Here is a 20504-nt window from a genome sequence, read left to right as displayed (position 1 = left end):
CTAGAATCATGAAAACTGGTGAAAAATAGGTCTAAATCAGGATTATTTTCATTAAATGATTCACATTTAATCTGATGATGAGCGATGTGCTCTAACTTGTAAACATCCTCAGCCCATTAAAGCAGGACAGCCTACTAATCAACCCCAATAGAGCCAACAGATAGGTCAGTCTGCAGTGTGATAAAACGAGGTTTATTAAGTTCACATTTGATGTTTTTCGGGTTCTCTTATGAAAGAAACTGAACCTGGTTTGTTGCTAAACAGGAAAGGATGTTTATTTTAGTGATGAGTTCACACTTTCTTCTAAACTCCTCAAGATCTGGCTGCAAACATAAAACCTGCAGCGAGGGAAAACGAGCCGCCGAAACTGGCTCCTCTCGATATGGAGGAGCAGCGGGTCTACTCGGAGCTCCTCCCAGAGGACCGAGCTTCTCACCCTATCTCTAAGGGAGAGCCCAGCCGCCCTGTGGAGAAAACTCATTTCAGCCGCTTGTATCCGCGACCTCGTTCTGTCACCACCCAAAGTTGGTGACCATAGGTGAGGGTAGGAACGTAGATTCACTCAGCTCTCTCTTCACGACAGACAACGCCCGTATCACTGCAGATGTCGACCTCACGCTCCGTCTTTCCTTCACTCGTGAACTAGACCCCGAGGTACTTAAATTTCTCCACTTGATGCAGGACTTCACTAGCCTAGTGAACTAGACCAAATACTTGCTTTGCAAAGTTTGGTCTAGGCACGCTCCATTAGAACCTCCGCAGCTCCTACCAGGACTCTGGCTAGCCAATCGCAGCTCTCTAGAGGGGTTTCAAACACACAAAGAGCTGTGATTGGTCCATAAGGGTGGGCCAATCATTGTGCTCTATCTGCTTAGTGAACAAATCACAGAGCTTTATCTGCTTTGTGGGCCAATCAGGGCACTCTATATGCCTGGTGGGTGGGATGATGCAACAGAGTGAAACAAGAGTACGTCACATTCATTGTCCAGTGGAATGTGGAGATCATTTGAAAGATAACGGTAGAACCCGCCCCACAACTGAGAGCCGTCCTGGGAGCGTTGCCAGACTAAATAATACATTTATTTAGTCTGGCTTGCCAGGCTAAGACCTCACCCCTGACCTGGAGAAGGCTCTTTTCTGACTCAAGACCATGGTCTCAGGTTCAGAGGAGCTGATTCTCACCCAGCTGCTTCACACTCGGCTGTAAACCGCTCCAGCGAAAGCCGAAGATCACGTTCTGATGAAGCCAACAGGACCACATCATCTGCAAAAAGCAGAGACCTGATCCTCAGGCCACCAAAACGGATGCCCTCCACACCTTGGCTGCACCTAGAAATCCTGTCCATAAAGGTTATAAACAGAATCGGTGACAAAGGGCAGCCTTGGTGGAGTCCAACTCTCACTGGGAACGAGCCCGACTTACTGCCGGCAATGCGGACCGAGCTCTGACACCGGTCCTACAGGGACCTAACAGCCCGTATCAGAGGGCCTGGTACCCCAGACTCCCAGAGTACCTCCCACAGGGCCCCTCGGGGGACGCAGTCGAACACCTTCTCCAAACCCACAAACACATGTAGATTGGTTGGGAGAACTCCCTCACACCCTCCAGGACCCCCTAAGGCAGGGGTGCCCAATCCTGGTCCTCGAGGGCCGGTATCCAGCATGTTTTAGTTTTAATTCTGCTTCAACACACCTGATTTCAATCAGCAGGTGATTAACACGCTTCTACAGAGCCTGATGAGCTGCTGCACAGGTGATTCAACCAGTTAATCAAGTGTGTTGGAGCAGAAAAACTACAAAACCTACTGGATACCGGCCCTCCAGGACCAGGATTGGGCACCCCTGCCCTAAGGGTATGGAGCTGGTCCAGTGTTCCACGGCCAGGACAAAAACCACATTGTTCCTCCTGAATCTGAGTTTCGACAATCCGACGGACCCTCCTCTCCAGAACCCTGAAAAGACCTTACCAGGGAGGCTCAGGAGTGTGGTCCCCCACAGCTGGAACACATCCTGCGGTCCCCCTTTTTAAATAGCTCCATCTGGCAGGAGCACCGCCAGACGTTCCCAGCAGGCCCTGACGATACGTTTGGGCCTGCCAAGTCAGATTAGCATCGTCACCCCGATTTATATCTGCAGTGTCACCAAAACTAAGCTCACTTCTATCGGATTAGATTTGTGCCAATAGGATCAAGAAAAACACTTTTGACGGTCAAACAAAAATTAAGAAATTGACAGAACAAAAATATTGACTAAAGGAAAAAAAAGTTTCTAAAGTAAAACTTACCATCTGAATCAACTTCTTAAAACGAGTAACAAAGTATGTTTCTTTTTTCTGTTTGCCTCTATGTGTTTTTGTTATCAGTTTCCTTAGTTTCGTTCTCGCTGCTCACAGCTTTGCTCTCACTACCAGATTTGCACTTAGACTGTCTGGCTTTCTCCTTTGCAGTCCCTGAGTTTTTGGTTGCAATTCTGACACAACCCTTTCGGGTGGGTGGGACTTCTCAGAAGTCCTCTCCCATAGGACAGTGGTTTCTCTTGAGTGACAGTTCAGTGACCCGGAAGTGATGTAGCCTCCATTACTTTTTTTTCCCACCTCGGTCAACAACATAAATTTTGAGCCCCAAACAGGTTATTTCTGCTGTCTGTGGTGTCTACTAAGGATCTAAAGTGAGTATTGATAGTATATTTTATCTTTTCTTAGTTAATCTGTAAGTTAAGCCACTTTTTAAGTTGGTTTTAACTAGACGCTAGCTCACTAGCTAGCTGCTAAGCAAGCCATTGAGCTAGCCTCAGGACAATGGTCTATTGTTCCAGAGAGACGTATTAAAAACTCATCTTAACATATTCAGTTTTATTCCATGTTACCTGGACAGGCTAAACAAGTACTTTGTACACACTTTGTTACTCATTTTAAGAAGTGGTAAGTTTTACTTTTGGAACATTTTTTTTCCTTTAGTCAATATTTTTGTTTTGTCAATTTCTTAATTTTTGTTTGACCATCAAAGTGTTTTTCTTGATCATTTTAAGAATCTGATTCAGATCGTAAGTTTTTCTTTTGAAACAATGTTTTTACTCTCAATGTCTTAAAATTTGTTTGCTCTCCAAAGTGTTTTTTCTTGATCCTATTGGCACAAATCTAATCCCATACACTTCACTCAGAGATTGTTCTTTAAAACTCGTATTAAATCCGCTGTGCTGACGCACTTTAACCACTTAGTCGCGCTGCTCTTTAGCTGATGTGGGATTTATTTACTGGATGCTAACATCACATCACACTCACGGAGTAACACACACAGGCGCTCTGCTGCTACAGTCAGTGGAAGGTTATCATCTGGTGTAAAAAGGCGTTCATCACAATTCCCAGATCACGTTTTATTCCACGAAAATCGTCCGAATCCACATTAATCTGGGTGCTAACTTTACTAGCATGTTGTGCTAGCGCTAGCAGGTCGGATGCTAATGCTAGCACGCTGCTAATGCCCGTAAATGAACGTGTACAGTAAAGTTAGCCGACATTTTAGAGTGATATGAAGCTTACCGCTCTGCTGCTGTTCACGTTATTAACACACTCAGAAGGAAAAGACTCCTATTTCAGGACGAAGGGCGAGCTCCGCGCACCCGTGGCCACAAATGACTGTGACTGCTATCCCGGAGCTACGAGAGCAACTAACGGATGTGTGCTGCCACCACAGATATGTGCCTCGTTCCCGCTGTTCGCCAATGGGATGCGACCGGATGCGACGTAGAAACGTGTCGGCCATCTTAGGTCAGGCAGCTGCCCCCTTTCGTGACATTGGGTTGTATGGTGCATGTACTTTTTAAATAACTCTAACTTGCTCAATTTACAGACGATTTTCAAAAGGTTTGATTTGTTATAAACGACAGAGATGTGTCTATGAAATATGATTGGTTTGGCCCAGAAATTGCTGTTATTCGACACCACAAAGCATTTAATCTTCTTAATAGACAACACATTTAATTGTAAGCTACACTAACTCATAGTATTTATTAGGGGCTGTATGACTAGTCGACTAGTCTACTTCACTGCTCTGTAGTGACTTTTTATGCCTTTCAGCGACCGGTAGCTGTAACGTGATACTGAGCGACAAGATGCAGTCCACGGAAAAGACAGCAGGTGATGAGCCCCTGCGCATCGGGAGGCAACGCGCTGTGCCAGAGCGACGGTACTGACACCCGTGGTAAAACGGACCTATAACCAAATTGTGACATTTAACTTCCCCTCACCCCCATCCTAATCTTAACCAGCTTGCGCATGCAAAGCTCTGATTGTTGACGCGCTCCAGACATCTGCGTCCTGAGCACGGCCACAGTAACATTATCAAATTAGGTGTCGCCACCTCAAAAACAAATTTCTAACACGCAATCGTTCATGTCGGCTCATTTTCTTTTAACTTTTCTGTCTTTTATTTGTGCTGATGCTTTTCGCTGCTGTGGAGCGGGGCGCATCACCTGTTTTGTCCTCCGGTGACTCACCTCACCGATGCGGCCGGCGAGCAGCGCGCACCCCGCCGTTTTTGTGGTCGGTAGATCTTTTAGAACTGTAGTTCAAAGGTAACTCATAAGGTGAATATTTATGAACCCAGGTAGCAGTTTATCTTTAGGATTGAGAGGAGATGCAGGAAGATAATAAATAGGCAGGAGAGAAAAATAGTCACATAAAAACAAGCTAGTTTTTGTACCTTCTGGTTGCAACAAACAGACACCATTGAAGGTAATCAGAAGTGAGGAACAGAAAATGAAATAATTATTTTAATGTTTAGAGCAGCAGGAACTCTGAGAGGCTGCAGGCGCACTGCGCATGGGGAGGGGGAGAGAGCTGAAGTGGAGCAGTATAGATGCAGAATTAGAATTAGAATTAAACTTTAGTGTCATTGCACATGTACAGGTGCAGGGCAACGAAATGCAGTTTGCATCCATCCAGAAAGTGCTTTAGCCGTGATATAGATGTATTAAAATATATTTTAGCAATAATATAGATGTGTAAGTATATTACAGAAATGCATCTATGACGTATGTTATAATGTACACGGTGTGAAGTATGTTATGAATATTCTATGACTATAAGTATGTACAGGCTGTAGTTAATACAAGCAGTCCATGAGTTTAACATGGGTCATATGTCAGGAGGCAGAGTTCAGGAGTCTGACAGCTGTTGGGAAGAAACTGTTCCGGTACCTGGTGGTCTTAGTCCGGAGGCTTCTGTAGCGCCTCCCAGAGGGCAGCAAGGTGATCAGTGCATGTGATGGGTGACCGTGGTCTCTGATGATTTTCCCTGCCCTTTTCAGACACCGCTTCCTGTAGATGTCCTTTATGGCAGGAAGTGGTGCTCCGGCGATGCGCTGGACAGTTTTCCCGACCCTCTGCAACGCCTTCCGGTCCGAGGCGGAGCAGTTCCCATACCAGACTGTTATACAGTTGGTCAGGATGCTCTCGATGGTGCAGTGATAGAAGTTCACCAGGATGTCTGAGGACAGGTTGTTCTTCCTCAGAGTACTCAAGAAGAAGAGGGGCTGGTGAGCCTTCTTGACCAGCTTGGAGCAGTTTGTAGTCCAGGTGAGATCCTCTGAGATGTGGACTCCCAGGAACTTGAAGCTGCTCACACGCTCCACTGCCGTCCCCTTAATGTGGATGGGTGGATGTGGGTCAGCATTCCTCCTGTAGTCCACGATGAGCTCCTTAGTCTTCTCAGTGTTGAGCAGCAGGTTGTTTGTGTCGCACCACTCAGTCAGACGGTCCACCTCCTCCCTGTAGGCGGTCTCATTGTTGTCACTGATGAGGCCAATCACCGTGGTGTCATCTGCAAACTTAATGATGGTGTTGGAACCATCAGCAGGTCTGCAGTCGTGGGTGAAAAGGAAGTAGAGGAAAGGGCTCATCACACAGCCTTGTGGTACACCAGTGTTCATTGTGATTGTTGATGAGCAGCGGTTATCCAGTCGGGCATGTTGAGGGCGGTTGGTCCTCAAACTACCGCTGTTAAAAGAGATGCGTTTAACTTTGAAAATGTGGGCGCAATTTTAATTGTCAAAAACTCCAGCGACCCCACACCCACCCCCACGCCGCTTCAGGTGTATGACGTCATCAACGACTAGTCAAAGTCGACTCAATTTTCATTACTTGACAGTCGACTTTAAAAAAAATTAAGTCGTGCAGAGCCCCTAGTATACATATAGTATCACACTTTCAGCACGTTAGTGCTGTAACATGCAGAAATGGTCAATTTTCACCTACATATGGACCAACACAATGGCCGTGTTCGAGTTGAGCAGCGCCTCGCCTGGAAAACAGACGAGAGCAGACGGAAGCAGCAGGAAGAGTGGCGGAAAGCCGGCGTTTAAGTCGGACAGATTTCCCTACATGTGTAGCTCGGGGATGACGATGGATGAAGATATCGCGTTAGCGTTCACACTTGCTTAATTTTCAGTTTTAATCCTGGTGCCTGTTAGCAGCTGAAACATCCTCACGTGCTTGTGGATATCATATATTGTATATGGAGACCTGACTGTAATAATAAGTAAAGGTTAGCAGCTGTAGCTTCAGTGTGCTCATAGGAAACGTGACAAAAGAACACAAAACACATTTCTCTTTATGGCCTATATAGTTGTCATCATCAACATAACATGATTTACAGAATACATGTGACCAACTAACATTACATGTTCTACCACCGGATGTTTGGATCAAAATATGAACCAATCAGATCTTAGATCAGGTGAGAGCCAGGCGTTTCCCTTCATCCTCTAGGTTTTGCAGCCGAGGGAGAGCAACTGCAGCGCCTTGCTCCAAAATCTGCGGCCGCCTTGATCTCACGAGGTTATCGTTGCCTACGTAGGCATGACGTCAGAGCAAGTCGGCGTCAAGTCGGACACAGATCTAATCGGCATGCACTGCTCGCCGATCACCGGTGATCGAATCTGCGCAGAATTGGCTCATCTCGAACACAGCCAATGTCTGGTCACCTACAGACCTTATTCCACTATCCGAGTGGAGTTTCTATCCTGTCTTCTAAAGCCCAGAAGATTCTGCAGCCCTTGTTGACGTTTCAGGGGGAACAAGATGTCAGCCTATGTCCCCAAACAAAGCCTACTTTGATAAGACCGCAGGATCGCACACTCTCATGAAAGAACAACTTTTGCAACTCATAAGTTAAATAATCATTAAATAATAATATGGTTGAATGAACAAATATTATATGAATACTAATATTAATGTTTGAATATTCTGTGCTTAAATTACTGAAGTGAAATGAATGTTATTATTACACTGAAAGATTAACGAGTGTGGCAGTGTGAGCGTCCTGTCACAGTGTCCCGATTGATCATGCGCCCTGCTACTTGGCCACGGGGATGTCCCTTTGGCTAACTGGTTAGCGCACGTAACTCTTACCCGGGAGTCTGGGGATCGAATCCCGCCCGGGCCCTCGTTTCTCCACCTTGCCACATTTGGCGTTGTTGGCAGGATCCATGTAGTACTGTCAAGTAGGTCCATGGATGTGAAGTTTGTGGCACCCTGCGCGGGAGCACGAGGACGTGCTTATGGAAAGAGGGGGGAAGATGTGGCAGTGTGAGTGTCCTGTCACAATGTCCCGATTGATCCTGCGCCCTGCTACTTGGCCAAGGGGATGTCCCTTTGGCTGACTGGTTAGAGCGTATGACTCTCACCCGGGAGTCTGGGGATCGAATCCCGCCCGGGCCCTCGTTTCTCCATCTTGCCACACAAGGATGAAATTCAGTATATGACCCATATATTTAATCAGCACACTGACTGGACAAGACACATTCACCATATCTCAATGACAAGTTATAATCAACGTCACTGCACATAGATACTTTCTTATCCACTAAATCAGCATCTTCATATCTGAGGGAGGTGTGTATCTGAGTTTGTTGGCAAAACCCCTTTACAGGGCAAGTTCTGATTTATGACCAAACAGAGATATGGCCATTATTTAAAACAGCATCACTCCCTGAGTTGTCTACTCGGTTGGTAACAAGTTGGCGCCTGTGCTTGGCTTAGCCGCGGTCACCGGCCACTTTTTCAAACTTTTCTCCACTAACCTCCTCTTTTCCACCTTGCTCCTGTCTGTGATCCTCTTCAGTAGTGTCCCTGCTACCATCTCCTATGATTGCCAGACTCTTTTGTGCTTCCGTTCGTTCACGATCGCCCAAGATGCACTGAGGACGTACCTCCCTGCTTGTTTATCGGAGTGGCGCACTGGCCCGGAGCCAAATGACGATTCCAACCAGGGCGCCTCCAGCTATGTTTGTCCGGTCCCGGGAAAACGTCGGAGGAAAAGAGGTAAACGAGCAGGAATCCAGGTAAGAATAAGACTTCTCTTAAAGCGTGGTTTATCTAGTAAACATCGGCGTGATCTTCTAGCTTCTTGTCCTTTGTTTGGCGACTTGAGCGCCACTTCCGTCCACTAACTCCGGCTGTTTCTGTAGTTTCTGGTTCCTCCACCTCACTCAGCATGGCTCTATTAAATACCCGCTGCAGTTGAATAGTTTCTTTTATCCTGAATTTTTTTTGTCTGCGTAACCACTAACAGTCTTCACCCAGGTCTTGTTTTAGAGCTGCAAAGTCTTTCAATTTTCACAGGTTAATCCCTATAGGGAGCCTAAGTCGCGCCCATCTACTTCTGGACCATGGGCAGGGCCAACAGGGCTGGACTGGGACAAAAATTCAGCCCGGACATTTTGAGCCGACACTGGGCCACCAGCTATTGAAGTAAAAACACAGATACCTAATTTTTTACACCAGCTCTCTAACCTTGGTTCTCAGTATTCCTTATCCATCATGTTTTAGTTGTTTCCCTGCTCCAGCACAAAAAACTGGAAAACAGAAAACAGCTAAATATAAATTTGATAAAACCTAAGTTGCCTTCTATGCCCTAAAGCTTTTTCACACACACACACACACACACACACACACACACACACACACACACACACACACACACACACACACACACACACACACACACACACACACACACACACACACACACACACACACACACACGGGATAATGGATGGTGGCCCTCGGTAGTTTAGAAACTCTGGATACGGCCCTGCTACTGTCTCTCATCGCGAAGCACCGCAGCTAGAGAGGAAGAAGCCTGTGGCTTTTCAAAATAAGGTAAACATTTAACGTTTCATGATATTTAAATTATTTCAAACTACGATTATGGTTAGCATAAGTGCGCAAATACAGGCTATATGTGTCACTTCTTACGTTATTGTACAGTAGTGTAACGGGTTACGATTTGTTGTGGTTGGACTTTTATGTTGAAGGGATGTTCTTGGCCGGCTGTGTGCAGAGTTCCGGTTCGGTTGTTTAGAAGAAAACGAGCTAGTGTGATCGGAGATCGTTAACGGTGTTTCTGCTGGAGTTAAGACGTGGGCTGCGGCCAACAGTAACCCGGAATAAAGATCCGAAACGGAAACAACAAGTTGGAGTCATTAGCATCTCTTAGAAAAGGCAACAAAAGTGTGTTTTATAGGTGTGGTGGCTTTTGTTGAGCCGTGGCGGTGCGACACGAACTAGTTTAGCCCAGCAGAAAGGCCCCGCGGCTGGCTGGACCCAGCTCGACACAGCAGCAGAGCGGTAAGCTTCATATCACTCTAAAATGTCGGCTAACTTTACTGTACACGTTCATTTACGGGCATTAGCAGCGTGCTAGCATTAGCATCCCACCTGCTAGCGCTAGCACAACATGCTAGTAAAGCTAGCACCCAGATTAATGTGGATTCGGACGATTTTCGTGGAATAAAACGTGATCTGGGAATTGTGATTAACGCCTTTTTACACCAGATGATAACCTTCCACTGACTGTAGCAGCAGAGCGCCTGTGTGTGTTACTCCGTGAGTGTGATGTGATGTTAGCATCCAGTAAATAAATCCCACATCAGCTAAAGAGCAGCGCGACTAAGTGGTTAAAGTGCGTCAGCACAGTGGATTTAATACGAGTTTAAAGAACAATCTCTGAGTGAAGTGAGGCTAGTTTTTGTCTCTCTGCAGATATAAAAACCAACTCTGCATCAGTCACACGCAGCTAAGCTCACCGACACTCGTCTGCATGAGCGTCAGAAATCTGATCAAATCAGCTGTAAAATAATGAAAACAACAGTAAAAATGCTCCTTTGCTTTTTAGAGTCCACATCCAGAAGGCTGGAGCCGTGTTTCACTGACAGGCTGTCAGACTAACGCCCTGATGAGCTCAGCTGGGACAAACTGGGCTGATGTTTAGGTAAGTGAAGATCTGCTTCTCCAAGGCCTTGAGATGCTAGTAAAAATAATGTAGGCAGTGCTAATGTTACTTTTCTTCTCCTCTGAGGAACACAGAACGCTCAGATGTTGGAGCTTCACGTCACCTACTGAGGAGCACCAGTAAAGAGACGGCGTCTGGACCAGACCAAAGTGAGTGATGACACTTTAGCCCTACACCTCAGCCTCTAGGAGCCACCCTCATCATCATTAACTCATTCACTGCCAGTTTACATTTTTTACTGTGTGGGCGTCGGACGAGCCCCCGCACCGTGAGAACAAACATCTCAGCTCTAAAGTCGATCTTCATCCACATACGTCACACGTCACGTGATCAGGAAGCAGAACATCCGTGTGTTAGGAGATCGTTTTGGGCCGCTGCTGTAAAAAAAGTGAGGCGCGAACCGGAAAAGCTTCTGCCGATCACAATTCAACAACGGATGATGAAAGAACGGATAACGCTCGAAACACGCGGCTTCTTCCTGATGTAAGAGGCGAGTCTCCGCTTTGTTTTGGTTGTTTTGGCATCGACATCATGCTAGCGTGCAACGTTCTGTCACTCTTAGAAAAACAGTAAAAACGGTGAGAAACGCTGGCAGCGAATGAGTTAACAGGTTACAAAGTTAATCATAGTTGTTGATGAGTAGGGTTGGGCATCGTTTGATTTTGAACGATTCCGATTCCTCATATCGATTCTGGTTCCTATCGATTCCCGATTCAGATTCTTTGAAGACATGACGTGTTTTACATGAGCCAGCTGACCACAGGTCCTACTGGAGGAAATAATCTTAACTTCAACATGAGTTTTAACTCTATGAACAACAACATCACCTTCATTCAGACACAAACATAAACGTCTCCAACATATCCAGAAGCGTCCAGCTGTCTTCAGCTCCAACTCTCAGGATGGTCATGTCCAGGATGACTGAGAACTACACCTCCATGCTGCAGCAGCTTCAGTCAGAAACCTAACCGTAGCTGCTGTCAGTGACAAGCTATCAGGTTTTAAACGTTAAACTCTCAACAGAAACAGTTCAGAAAGGAAATTAAAATGTTATTTATTATTATTATTATTATTATTATTATTATTATTATTATTATTTATGGTGGCAGAAGCTGGTGTGGTCCACCTCAGAGAAGCTGCTCTAGCATGATGACTTTAATTCTACAGGTTATTGTTCAGCCTTCTGACGCTCACACACACACACACACACACACACACACACACACACACACACACACACGAGTGTAGGGCTGCAGCTATCGAATATTTTTTGTAATGGAGTACTCTAATAAATGACCCTTTTGTGTTTGTGAACCATCATATCAAACAGCATGTTATAAAACATGAAAGACCTCTTCAAATGAGCAGTTGACAGTTATTCTTCAAGTTTTATTCAAAATTAGTTTTCAAAACTTCAACTTTACTTCACAGTAAACAAAAGTCTGTGCAAAGCATAAGTAAACAACCTGAGCCCATTTTCCCCTCGCGCGAGAATCTGCTAGCCTGCAAGCCAGAGGATAACTGTTGAAGTAGCGCTGCGAGCAGCTGCGGCCCAAACAGAACCAGAACCGCTCACGGTGCATGCGCCATCAGCTCGCCGGCTGTTTCCCTATTAACACACGTCCGTTTTAATTTCTACACTTTTTTTCTCACACACTAACAAGGATTGTCGAAAGCATGTTTGCCGTGGTTTTGTCAAATTATACTGATCACACAACATTTATTTACTTTCTTTCCACTCATAAATACCCGTGTCCTCCTGCAGCGATCCTGAGGGACAACAGACATCAATAACAACACAATAAAAAGTCCGACATGTTGTGTAAAAACTGCTATTTTTAGCACATTTTAAGTCTGACGTGTTGCTAGCAGACGTATGGTGTGAGCTGAAACTGAGCGCTACAAACGAAAAAGTTGCACAGTGTCTGCAGAATATATAGAAATACAGGCTAAGATGCATTATCTTGTAGAGGCTCCGAGTCCGCTTGTTAGCAGAGTTTCATTTACCCAGCGGTTGGTCCAAGACTCCCAAACGAATCTCCAGGATTAAAAAGGAGGAAATAAATCCATAAACAGAGCGTCTGTTTCACGGGCCTTCACTGGTGGTAGCACACACTGATTGCGGCCACTAAACACCAATGCTCCCTTTTATTGGTCACTTTACGGGGTCAAAGTTTAACTTCCTCTACAGGTACTTTTCAGAATAAAAGCATACATGTATATACACACACATTCTTGTTTACATATTTACACAGATGCATAACATAACAGAGCACATTAGACTGATGCTTAACACCGCCTGCAGCAGTGACATTTACAGGTGGTGCAGCACGGAGGATGTGGTGTTGTGGTGGGCTAAATCCATTTTACAGTGTTTACACTGGACCACGTTTTCCACCTTAGGACGTGAAAAAGGGCCCCACACCCAGGGCTGCTCAATTAATTGAATTTTAATCACGATGACGATCTGGGCTTTCAACGATCATTAAAAATGACTGAGCCGGTTATTAGCACCTCCCTCGTGCTTTACTCTCGCGTGGCAAATCGAGCGCACCTCTCTGCGTTTCGAACACGTGACGGGCCACATCAAGAGTAAAGCTAGCAAAGCGTCGCCTCAGAGGAAAGCTAAGCAGACGTTATTTGGAGAGGAGAGGATAAAGAAAGAACTCCGTTGGTTGAACAGCGAGGTAGAACTACTTCAGTGGTGTGGAAACATCGCGGGTTCGCGGAGCAGACATGAATCAAGTCGATATAGTGTGTAAGCTTTGCTACGGTGTTGTAGCGGCACCACAGGGCAACACTACCAACTTATTTAATCATTTGAGGACCGCTCACAAAGTAACATACGATGAACCAATGACGGAGCATAGAGAAACCCCTCAACAACACCGGCTTCATCCTCACAGACCTCCATTCACGCTACCCTGTACAACGCCACTAAATACCCCACCAGCTCCAGAGACACAAGGAGATAACAAACGCCGTAACGTTGTTCCTCGCCAAAGACCAGTGCTCAGTCAACACAGTGATCAACCCCGGCTTTACGAAGCTAATCAACACTTTGGACTAACGGTATAACTTGCCATCTCGTCACTATTTTAGTCGAGTGGCGATTCCCGCTTTATATGATGAGTGTCATGATGGTGTCGCAAAGGAAGTGGCTACAGCCCAGTATTTTCCCACCACAACGGACTTGTGGTCAAGCCGCACCATGGAGCCGTATTTGAGCCTCGCGGTACATTTCATTGACGTGGATTTCAACATGAAAACCAAATGTCTCCAGACATGATTTTTCCCAGAAGACCACACGGGGCAGAACATGGCTGCAGGTCTGAAACAAGCACTGGCTACGTGGGATCTGGAGGAGAGTAAACTCGTCTGTATAACCACAGACAACGCTGCAGACGTCATACTGGCTGCAGAACTGAATGGCTGGATGAGGCTCCAGGGCTTTGGGCACAGGTTACATTTGGCCATAGGTGAGTAGGCCTAATTCCTACTGAATGTGATGCATAATGTGGTTTGCTTGTAACAAGTATACAACTTGATGATTCGAATGAATATACTATCTAAAAAAGTATTTATATTCAGAGGTACTTTTATTCCTTCTCAAAGTGATGCACATTTTCTATCAATTATACAAACACATGAATAAGCTACCATCACTTTTTCTCATTCATTCACACTCAAGGAAATGACATCATCCTCCTGATACTGCTTGTTTATATTTTCATGTTTTTACAGAAAGAGCCATGAAAGATCACAGGGTTGAGCGTGCAGTGGGGGTCTGCAAAAAAGTGGTCAGCACCTTTTCATTCAGTTGGAAAAAGAGAGAGAGAGCTGAAAAAGGCACAGATAGACCTCAAACTGCCAGACCACTCCTTAAAGACCGAGTGTCCAACCAGACGGGGATCCAGGCAGGCCATGGTTTCCAGAGTCCTTGAGCAGCAGAAGGCCTCTGCCCATGTCCTCTCCCAAGACAAAGGAACTAGGCGCCTCATCCCCTCATGGCAGGACATCGATGTCCTTGAGGCCGTCAACAAGACCCTGGGACCTCTGGTTGAATTCACTGATGCGCTTTCTGGAGAGAAACATGTGTGTGTGTGTGTCTTTAATAAAACCAACACTCCAACACTGAGCAAGATGATGCCACAGACCTCTCAAAAAGCATCAAGAGGAGAATCCTGGAGTACCTAAATGAGAAGTATGGTGACTCACCAACACAAGAGTTGCTTGACATGGCCACTATCCTGGACCCAAGGTTCAAACTGAGATATGCAAGCGAGGTCAGCCAAGAAACCATCACAGTAGGGCTGGCGATGAAGTCCATCACGGTGTGTGTGTGTGTGTGTGTGTGTGTGTGTGTGTGTGTCTCAGCATATTTAACAAACTGTGTTGATACGGTGTCAAAACGCTGTCGCTTCCAAGGACTGAATAACATCTACTACATCAACAGGAGTCTACTGACACCTGCTGGATCTTCTATCTCATTACAGGCAACATAATTAGGAGATTCAGGTAGTCTCCTGATTAAATAACTTTATATATTTATGAAGCCTAATTGTATTCCATATTGTACACTGCGTTATTTAATATCTTAATCTGAGTTTAAAATGTTATATTTAAAGTACGATATCATTATAAATGATCTGAATGTCAGTCACAACTTGTGAAAAAATGAAATTAGAAGTGTGATGTTGCCCATGGACTGACTTATTTGGACTTATTTGGTTTTAGTGAAGAACTTATTATTATTATTATTTACATTTGAAAGCAGAATCGGAGAGGAAGAGGATGAAACAAGGAACCAAAGATCCAAACGGTCCCACGCTGCAGACAGCTGTTTATTTCCTCTCTGCTTCCATGATGGAGGCGTTCAGGGAATCATTTTGGTTCTGAAGATGAGCTTTTTCTACAAACTCACCCCGTTGTCGGATGCAGACGCTCCTCCATTTCAGCACAGTTTGCAGCTTCAGTAACAGACAACACAGCAGCTGACTCGGTCCCGTGACTGGTTCTTAAAGTGATACACGCACCGATACGGGGTTTCGCTCTCTGAGCTTGATACAGGCGTCGAGGCGTCGTTGTTGCTGGACCCATCACTACCATCTATCATTATTTATAGTAATTATTTAAGGACTGTACTGTAGAATGCCAAACCCGAGACCGATAAAACTGGTTCCTCATTCTGTGTTGCGGTCATTTTATGTTTGTCCCATTAAAGAAGGCTGCAGTGATGGGGACACCCGTTGGTAACACGGAGGTTGCTGATGATGGTGCATCAAACCAAACAAAGAGGAAAAGGGGCCTAAGCAGCCTTTTTAAGGCCCCTCTCAGCCCAGCAGCTCCAGGTGCAGAACATACTCTTCAACTGGACCAGGCCATAGCTTGTGAGCTTCAGGGGTACCTCCAGGCAGGGACCCTGGACACAGAGGAAGACCCACTGGGGTGGTGGAAGCCATCACAGAACCTCTTCCCACGACTCTCCATCCTGGCAAAGAAGTATCTTTGCATCCCAGCCACAAGGGCCTCATCAGAAAGGGTCTTCAGCACTGGTGGACATGTTGTCAACTGCCTGCGTGCATCCCTAAAGCCTGACCATGTTAATAGGCTGGTGTTGTTGGCTAAAAACCTTTGAAAGGTTGCAGGAACCATGTTTTGTTGAGCCATCTTAAGATTGTATGGGACTCTGGCCTACTAGTTTTTGTTTATTTCTTATGAAAGGTACTACTTTCAGTGTTTAATTTTATTTTTGTTCAGGCAGCAACTTTAGGTGACACACCTCAATGTCAGTTTGGTTATTTGTATGCATAAATATTATGCAGTAGTTTGAAGTTCACTGAACATTAATGTTTACATTTTTTTTTTATTTCTTATATTGCAAAGCAAACATTTGCACAGTGGTCAGTATTTGCACACCATTTTATATTTTTTGACCATCTTTAAAGCAATTATTCAATACATTGTTATTGTTGAATAAATATCGTGAAATAATCGAGATCTCAATTTCATTGAAAATAATCGTGATTTTCATTTTCGCCATAATCGAGCAGCCCTACCCCACTCCACCGGGGTCCACGTTGTCTGCCATGGCGTAAGAGAAAGTTAAGTTACATTCGCTACTCGCGTGTTGAGTGGGCGTCTAGTGGGCATGTGTCACTTATTTCAGTCCAGCCACTGAAATTAATTAAGCCACAAATTAATTAAATATAAATTAAACGAATCCTTGAGGCAGAGAATTTGACTCGAGGCTTTTTTGTACTCGAATTATTCGAGGTTCTCGAGGAATCGTTTCAGCCCTACACGAGTGTTGGTGAGCGGCTGCGTCTGACTGCTGACGCTCCGTGTGTGTTTTTATTTCTGCAGTGAGACAAACTCACCTCACACCGTCCAGAGTTTGTGCTTTAACGCTTCTATAAAATCCACCGTGTTGACGTATTTAACACGTTTCCTCTACGCTGCAGGAGTTAACGTTTACATTACGGAGTAAAGGTTCAGCAGACGCGTTTGTTTATATCTGGGTGGGGGGAGGGGGGACTCGGTGCTGCACACACACAGCTGGTGTGATCAGCTCTAAAAAGCGTTAATCACAATTTGAAGATCACGTTTATTTTTCACGGAGATCGGCCGCGGATTCCTCTTCCGTCGGCATTCTAGAAATCGAAACTAGGAATCAAAATAAAAAACTGAACGAGTCTGGGAAAAACGAACAGTTTGTCCCGGTTCCAATCGATGCTCGATGCCCAACCGTATTGATAAGCTTTCATCTTGTCTTTATTATTAGATGTCACATAGCTGATCACACTTCAGACAAGAAGCTAATGATGGTATACTAGAGCATCCTGGTGCAATAAGCTAAACCTTTATGAATGACACGATTAGTCGACTACTACAATAGTCGACTCAAGTCATCAATGGCAGTGAATGGGTTAAAAATAATCATTAAAAAGACCTAAATGAAAGAATTAATTAATAAAACTAATTAAAATGACTTAAAATCTAATAACTACTAAAACTAGAGGTGTGAATCTTCACTTGTCTCCCGATTCGATTACCATTATTGGGTCAATGATTCATTTCGATTCGCCTGTCCAGCGCCTGTCCAGAATGCCAGGTCCTCGGCCCCCCCATTCGGTACTTGAGCTGATGAAACAGCGTTAGCAGTACAACAGACTAGTCTTTGGATTGTCTCCAGGTAAAAAGCGACAGTTAGTTGACAGCGTCAGATGGAGCCCTTGGGGTCAGTGAGTGCAGCTTTTATTCTGAAAGGAACCGTTGCTTGGTTGGAAAAATGCAACAGATTTTATCCAGCGTGTTGGTTCTTTGCTTAAAAAGGAAGTCCGGACTGTAGAGAACTCCGTGAACTGTTGAGAACTGCCCTAAGATGGCGTGGGGACTGGTTTTATTAATCTGGATGTTTTGATTTCTGGTCGAATCAAAGTTTGCAGATCTATAAACACCACAGAGACTATGCCACGCTTCAGAAAGGAAGGTTCTGATTGGATCAGTAAAAGCAATGTGTCATGCGTTTACATTACGTGTGATCAGCATGTCTAGTGCGGCTAGATTAAAGTCATATTACTTATTAAAGCATACTAATCATAACATTGTCATTTCACAGATTGGTCAACATATTATTATTGACTAGGGTTGTCACGGTAACCGGTGTAGCGGTAAACCCCGGTAAAAAAAGTTAACAATAATAATAATAGTCTTGTTTTTAAAGAACTATATTATCTTGGTGGATTACCGTGGCTGCGGTGTAGGCGTGGTGACCCTTACCAGCCACCGTATCATCTGCTGAAGTTGCCGGCGGCACATGCGCACTTTGTTGTTTACGACCAAAACTTTCTTGAAGCTAAAGCTGAAATAATGGCCAAAGGAGGAGACGGCAGCACTCAGGACATTTATTATCCCTCAAAGAAGACAAAGTGGGAAGTACGGGCATCTTTTAGATATCTGAAGAATGCCGAGGGACAGCTGATAGAAGACGGCTATCCTGTTTGCAGCACGTGCAGAAAAAGTGTCTGTGAAAGGCAGCAACGCTTCAAATCTCATGACACATCTGCGTGACCATCACCCACAACTCTACAGTCAACGCAAGACAAGATAACATTAGCGTTTTAGCTAAAATGCGTGATCCGAGGATTTGGGTTGAGGGAGAATGCAACGAGTCGCTATATAAAGCAGCCGCAGCGCCGCTACCTGCATATAAACCGTGTCGCGGACACCGCCATGTTGAAATGACGCTATGCATTACGGGGCTCCCAGGGGCAGATAAGAGTTGGTCTCTCTCCGAGAATAATTATGAATTTAACAACGATTACTGCCTGATGACATTTTCCCACATCTGCAAAGCTCACTGGAAGGACACAAACCGAGGACAATATTTTCCTGATATAGGGTTTATTACTCAAGTAAGGGTTGAAAAAGTATCTGATTAGAAGGCTACTCGAGTACTGAATATCATTTGATCTAATATTTTTAAAATGATGACATCAAACAGACATAAAATTAGAAGTTATGGGCAAATATTGGTATTTTAAAGACTAAAGGGAAAAAATGTAAACAAATAAACAGCATAATTACAAAATAACACGTTTTAGGCAAAATTTAGACACAAACTGAGGACAATATTTTCCTGATATACAGGATTTATTTAGTTGTCTGAAAATGTAACACTTAAAAAAAATACCACAATAATACCGACAACCGTGATAATTTTGGTCACGATAACCGTGAGTTTAAATTTTCACACCATGACAACCCTATTATTGACTAACACTTTGTTTGATTAGCTTTATTAAAAATAGAGTTATTTGATTTATTAAAAGGAAAGAGTCCTTTATCTTCATTCTTCTTGAGCTGGAAAGGAAGCAGTTTAGAAGTGAATGCATGACCTTGAGGCAGTCTCATGCATATGTTACTGTTTACATTAATTATTTTTATGATGACTGAATAAAATTGATCTTTCATTCATTCATTCATTCATTCATTCATAGTGGCCAATAGAAGACACAGCTCTCATACTAGATTTGGATATGGAGCAGGACCTAGAACTGCCTGATTTGCTAGTTTGGCTTCGACAATGGCTGCTGGAGCGGCATGAAGCGGCTGTAGGATGAGGCAATCGAGGTCTGTATCCAACATCGTAATCTTCTAGATATGAAGGCAAGCAACGCTGTCTTCTCGGCCTCTCCTCGGGCTCTGGAGTGTCTGCAGTTGCTTCTGTCATACTGCATGCTAGGGTGCACTCAATCCGGCTCGAAGGACCATGTAATGTAGGCAGTATTCTTAGAGCCTACTAAATAAATTTAACTGGTTGAGGCGGTAGCAGTATGACTAGATTCCGGTTAGAGAATCTGGGCAGAGACGGGATGGCTTTTAAGATGATTTATTTATGAACATGCGATGTAGAAGTGGTGTGCAACACAAACGGAACACACCAATAATCAAATGCACATATATACAATAAGGCAGCAAGATATACACCTTATTTGGTAAAGAAATAAAGGTGGAATCATCGTTCAAACAACCAGATTCAACATACAACCTAATTTAAGGTGCACAGAAATCAGGATAAATCTATCTTATGTTAGGTAAACAAGTATGAACGCATATCAGCGTTACCACCGTGCACAAATATTAACTCAAATGGGCAGTAAAACATCTGAGGCCTATATTGGCATTAACCAGGTAACCAGTAATGTTCAAATATCTCTAAATAAGCCAAAGTGACCAAACAAGACAGCACATTATTGTTTAGGCTCAAACTGAAACATTTCACTCACTTCTATTGTCCATAACGCACGGGAAACATGTTCATAATGAGCAAACGGCTCCACTCCTCTGTAGCACCAGACAGACATGTGTGTACTGCTGACTCGAGTGGTGAAATTAAAGGGTTCAGTCTCTATAGTGTTCAAGGCTGGATTATAATATGGGCAAAGTGGGCACAGGCCCAGGGGCCCACAGCCACAAGGGGGCCCACACGAGCAGCAGTCTTTTTTTAAAGTGTGCAGCAGTCTTAACATTGGAGAAAGAAGTTGACAAGTAATTAAGACTGCGCCCACATTTTCTAAGTTAACACACACTTCTTTTAACAACGGTAGTTTCTGCATCTTTACTGTTCCCCAGCTGCTTCAGCCCTCTCCCCCCCCCCCCCCCCTGCGCAGCGGCCACAAACTCACTGATGCGCCTGCAGCCTCTCAGA

The 20504-nt window shown here is 44.5% G+C and overlaps 1 protein-coding gene across 3 annotated transcripts in view; it reads right to left on the bottom strand.

The window, feature by feature from the left end:
* LOC107372892 (SCAN domain-containing protein 3) overlaps window positions 1–3703 on the bottom strand; it is a 39114-nt gene extending 35411 nt beyond the window's left edge. For all 3 annotated transcript variants that reach the window (XR_011519170.1, XM_070548533.1, XM_054737532.2), the window contains exon 1: window positions 3539–3703. The gene's annotated coding sequence lies outside the window, so the exon portion shown is untranslated. The remainder of the gene's footprint in view (window positions 1–3538) is intronic.
* Between the last annotated feature and the right edge of the window lie 16801 nt (window positions 3704–20504).

Source organism: Nothobranchius furzeri, chromosome 2, assembly GCF_043380555.1.
Source record: "Nothobranchius furzeri strain GRZ-AD chromosome 2, NfurGRZ-RIMD1, whole genome shotgun sequence".
NCBI lineage: Eukaryota > Metazoa > Chordata > Actinopteri > Cyprinodontiformes > Nothobranchiidae > Nothobranchius > Nothobranchius furzeri.
Note: the sequence above shows the minus strand (reverse complement) of the source record. Positions and strands in the feature narration are given on the sequence as shown.